The following is a 6000-nucleotide window of genomic DNA, read 5'->3' as shown; positions in this document are numbered from 1 at the left end:
TGCTCGGTACATAAGAATGATAAGAAAAGAGTTATGTAACAGCATTCATATAGCGCGATGCTGATGTATCTTTGGTGCAGCTATGAAACACAAAGTAACTCTCCCACTGCAGAAATAAGCATTATGTTTTAAACGCAAAGAGAAAAGCACCTAGTGAAACAGCCTAGTTGTTAAGCTGTCTGACAGCGCACCCAGGGTTCGGGGTTCGAACCCGCTTGGTGTCATATTTTGGTTTTGGATGCCCGCGGTTCTGTCACTTAAGAGTATTAAATTCCCCATCGTCATTTACCAACAGAAGTTAGCTCGGTCGGTCGGTAAGCTGACTCACAAGTTGGGACTGTCTGCGAAGTCCAGGTTGGCATCTGCGTATAGGTACGGGGTTCTTTTGCTGACTCGGCAGCAAGGCTTAGGGTGCCACCTCGTTTCCTCCCTTTATGGTGCCTGACTTTCGAGTTACAGGGAAGGAGGTGTGGTGGGCCGGGTACCGAGTCCCGGAAGAGTTCTATATGGAAGTCGGTAAGGGGCTCATTGAGTTAGGGTCATAAGTCCGACTCCTGAAGACTTGGCCATCGCCACATAACTTTTTGTTTTATTTTCTTTCTTTTCTATCGGAGGACAATATTGCAAGAATGATTAATTTGTTATATTGAGAGATTGCAATTGTACTGTAGTCGTTCGAATTTAATTTTTGAAATTGCTCAAAAATGCAAAATTCAATCCAGCTATAATGTCGCAAAACTGCATGTACATGTTCAGTATCTTTGCGCATACCTTGTTCAGGCCTGTTCCCTTATCCCAGACTGCAGGGAGGGGGGTGGGGGGGTCTTTAAATCCTATATAGTGGAATGTTTGATATGCGAGCGCGAAGCCCTAAAGTTGTGGGGTCTTGGGACACTTAAGAGCCCTGGGAAATTTGTGGATTGCAGATGCTCTGTGGCGCAAATATCAAAATTGTAGCTTGACTCTCTATCAAAATATGCCCTCGTTATTTTGAGTCGTCACTAATAAGAATCAGCTTAATTCGTAACTGACTGCGAGCGAGCACGTGCTTGAGTTTTGCACAGCTGTAGCTGTCAACGCCATTGTGACCGTTATAGCCGATTTTCGGCTAACTTTGACAGATGCTTTTGTTAAAAAAAGAGTTTGACAGAAAATTTGAACGGAATATTTTGGTGGATTAATTAAGGCAATACTATCTGCGTGTGATTTTAAATGTTTATAGTGTATTTCGAGTTTTTCTGGGGAATTTGGCAGATCTTTGATAAATCTGACAGATTTTTGAAGTGCAGTTAGCAGAATTTTGCCATAACCGTACGGTCACCCTGGTCAACGCCCTTATATGAAGCGACTTCGCGCGGCAGCTTGCGCCGACATGACAGAATGTACAATCTTTTGCCATGCAGAACGTAATTTTAGCTATGCGGAGTTTTGAGCAGCGGTGTTTATTATTTACATTCTCCACTTTGTTTTTATTCCCTCTTCATTTCCCCTTCCATCTGCATTCTTCGGAACGATGGTGCCTAGGGCATACGAAACACTTAATCTGGGCCTGGGTTTAAAGGTAGTCTATGTAATAGACCATGACCCCGGTATTGCCGACCATGGTCTATGATTATGCGAACAGTGTTGGCGATTAATTATGCAACTATAAACTGCGTATGACCTCGAGAGAGGCGTGCGTCAACATCACGCCGACGATGAGGAGCATTTTTTTTTACAGGTGGTTGTATTACAAAAACGTGGCATCGAAATTGACCAATCACAGTCTTAGTCCTGATTAGTCTGGTTCCCCGACCTGACAATTTTCCCCGACGTCAACACGTCTAAATTGAAGGTCAGACAGCCTCCGTGGCTAAAAATAAACATGACGACATCGACAACCTTTTTTCAAAGCTCGGCTTCGTTTTTAAATTAAATAAAAAAAAAAAATCACTTGCTTCATATATCATGCAGTTATGATATACAGTTTTATAATTCTGTAAGAAACCATTCACTTATTTTCACCTATTATATTCTTCAAAGTTAGACACCCAAATAGCACTGTTAGCAGGCGGAGCCGAATGGAGACCACGCCGAGTTTTGGAAAATGCCAGTAACGGTCGTCAAATCCAAACTAGTACATGACGCAGCAAAAAGTTCGCCCTCGTATACGATCCGAGTACAAAATCGTCGTTGAATTTCAAGTTTTCTAAATGAAAGCAATGGATATTAATTATGAACTATTTTTAAAGTTTTTAATAAGCAATTAGCAGTTAATAAAACCTATATTGTACTTGGAAATACTCGGGCACTATCCGATTGTCGACGAAATGAATTCGGCAAACTTCGGACATTTTCGGAAAAAGGAGGAATTCCTTCCGTTTTAGTCACGTGACATAAATTGTAAAACAATGTATTACCGGAGGCTACTGGACCTAAGATTTATCAGAAATAGTCAGAATCTTTTTAGAAGTCCTAAATTCGGAATGAAATGACGTCACGCATGCTTAGATGTATAAGACGTTCTACCGGAGATAGGCTGCGTGGAGAACGAGTGACACTCAGACTAGTTAAAAGGCGGATGCGTTCATGATTGATTGATGAGTTTCAAGAAGATGATGAAGAGAGTCAGGCTGAATGAGGGGAAAGCTGTGATGGGGCTTACTCACGAGTTGCCCATTTTTGTCGAGTTCCCTAAGGGTACTTCATTATATAATTGTTAACTGTTAAATGGGATGGCGCCAGACTATTTATTTATGCACAATGCAGCCTTATTTTACGGTCATTTTTTTTTGTTCAATATGGCTTTAAACATTAGGGGATGTTAAATTATAAATTATAAATTATTCATTGAAGCAAACTGAAATTTATTATAAATGAACTTGCTTTCATTTCTCTTAGCAAGTTCCAAACATTAAGATTTTACCTAACTTTCAATTCAATATGGCCGACTCGTGAAGAAGGCCCATGGAGTCCCTGTCAATCTCGGCTTGGCGATGGTGCAAGAGAGGTGGAGAAGGTGTGGTGTGCATGTGACAGCGCTTATGGCGCTCTTGCCTGCCACCAGGTTATTGTCGGCAAAACACCGGCTTACTGTCGGCAAAATGTCAACCGTCAGCTGCATCTAGAGTCGGACCTTATCGGGTCCTGTCTCCTTCTGAAAGCAACCCCTCATATTGGCTAAGGAGGTTAATTAGAACTGTACCTATACATGCAGGCCAGTAGATATGCCCAAAATTGCCTACACCAGTGAAATCGTGATTTTAAATGCCCTCAAATTATCCAGTATTATACTATTTTGTGGGCCATGAACTTGATGGGAGCAAGCGGGGAAAGAGGCGCGGGCTCGTATTCTGTGAAATTCAGATGAAATTGGGCCCTAAAATTGATCTATTTTGCAATGGAGCGCATGCATCATGTTTCAAAGTGCAATGCCTTTTATAACGGTTATATAAGGTTTCAAAATTGTGTATCGCGGGCAGAAACATCAGCTCGATACTTGACTGAGATTTGGGAAATGACTTGATCAAAGTCATGCGCCCTCTCTGTGTTCAATTGGGTTGTTCGTTTTACAGTGGGAAAGTCTCGCGACATTACTTTTCTCTTTGTGTGATCTTTTAAAAATTCATAAACAAAGATATTGGAAGTGTAATAGTATACACATATAGACTGGCAATGAGGTCACTACTGCACGTCTATGCGCCCCGAGGAACCGTGAGTGAAATTATAGGACCCTCTTAATTCTGGTCACTCACAGGCCCGGGGGGGGGGGCATAGACGTTCACTAGTGACCGAATTATACCAGTCCATATGTGTTTTATAATATCACCTCTGTCAAAAAAGAAATAAGAAAGAAAGAAAGAAAACAAACTTTCAGAGTTTTATAGTTCAACTGTTTTAATTCAACAATTAACTCTATAAGCAATTACGAACAATTCAACAAGTAAAGATTGTTGGAACAGTTTTGGATTCTCTAGATTCAGTTGTCGAGTTTAAGTTTTTATTAGAGGGGACTGTAACCAGTCAAAATTTCAAGTATAGTGCCCGATCGGGCACCTTTCTCCGGAAAAGACGCGCGCGCAACGTCTTGACCGGCGTCTAGTTCACGCTGACGCGAATTTCATGCACTAGCCTATATTAGTGAACCATACGTGACCGTGTTTCGGCCAAACAGGATGAAGAACCAGCAAGAGGTGTGTTATAATATACAAATATTGAGTGGCTCAGAGTGAAAGGGGAGGTATTATCGCAAGGTAAAATCTGAACTTTTCCATGTCACGAGGCGAAGCCGAGTGAACTGTAAAAGTTTCCATTGTCCATCATTCTGCTCATTTACCCTTAAAACTAGTTGGAATTTCTGGCCCTGGACTTGTATGTAGCGCCCCTGTATCAGGGCTAATAAAGGGTAAGATGTTTGGAGATATTTATGAAAAAAAATCCCACCAGGTAGTTAGGGGCGTATCGATCTGTAAACGGGCAGGGGGTGGGGAGAGATATCAAGAGGGGGTGTGCGAAGGTGCGTCGAATTCATGTCTGGCTGCGAGATCCCGGGGCAGCACCCGAGGAAATACATCCTACATCCTGATGCAATTTTCGAATACGTTTAGGAAATTACGCTTTCCATTTGTTATTTTTTACAACATTTTATGACTATCTTAACATTAGTCAGCGGCTGAACGGGGAGGGTTGGGGGTGTCGTAACTGTAACACACACCTTTAGATTGACAGCAAAGTCTTGAGGAGACAAGTATAGTGTTCAAAATAAGCCTGATTGTCCTCGTGCACAGAGGGCAATGGAAGTACAATGTACCAATTAAGTGTCTACTCAGAGACCTGTCGTTGTACCGTCGCGTCGATTGGTGCACACCGGTTAATAGGCCTAAATCCCTCAAAGTTATACCCTCAAATATTCTACATTAAAGAATTCTGAGCTTGTTGGATGCAATCGGGTTCGAAAATGGCTTTCCCCCCCCCCCCCCGTGTTGTGGAGGGACCATTTTTCTAGATGGCTACTTTTTTGCTTTGGAAATAGCCTTGACCAAGGCTATCAGCTTGTTCCCATATGAGCTTGTTCCCGCTACCGCACACCGCGCGCGCAGCAACACAATGTTGTACTATACCGTTAGCCCCAACGACCCTTGCGTGTGCTTTGTGTGCATGTACATACGCTCCACACTCACTTCCGCAAACAGCCGTACAGTAAGTCGAGGCAGAAGATAGCCTTGACGCAACCGTGTATGCTGAATATGATAATTAGTACTCGGACTACGCGCTATGGTAAATAGTCTTCTCTCATTGGATAACGACTGACAAAAATATGAATATTTATTAAATTGCATAATACGACTAAAGGTTTATAAACCAGACGGCCTGTGGTAACAATAATTATTGTAAAACACCCCCTTAAAATCTTAAATAATAGTAGAATAATATTTATAAAGTTACACATAGTTTGGGTCGAAAATGAAATGAAAAGGATGAAAAATTAGACGGCAAACGGTACAAATCCGCACGCCGGCAAAAACGATGTCACCATGCACAGAGGCCACGTTGGGGCCGTCCACTGTAGGCACCGGCCCGGCTGGCGCCATGCAGTGAGACACGCTGCGCTTTCACGTTCAGCGGCCAAAAAAGCGCTCACACTATTGAGTATATATCTACCGCTGACTTTTTTTTTTTTTTTGGGGGGGGGAGGGGTATCTCTCCTTCAGCAAACTTATTCTGTAAGACTGATTTTAACTTGTATGAACAACTTGTAAGTTATATGTCGTATGTACGACAAATATATCGACAGGGTACGACATATTTCGACAGGGTACGACTAATATCATCGACGAGGTACGACATATATGTCGACAGGGTATGACATATCAAACATATGACATAATGTCGACAGGTGCCGGTACGACATATATGTCGTGCATAAGTCGAGTCGACAGGGTACGATATATGTCGCATACGACAAAGTCGTATATATAAGTACGACTTAATATCTCGTGTGTACAAAATATGAATTGTAAC

Source organism: Patiria miniata, unplaced genomic scaffold, assembly GCF_015706575.1.
Source record: "Patiria miniata isolate m_02_andy unplaced genomic scaffold, ASM1570657v1 HiC_scaffold_7, whole genome shotgun sequence".
In the NCBI taxonomy this organism is placed as follows: Eukaryota; Metazoa; Echinodermata; class Asteroidea; order Valvatida; family Asterinidae; genus Patiria; species Patiria miniata.
This window is presented reverse-complemented; position numbering follows the sequence as displayed.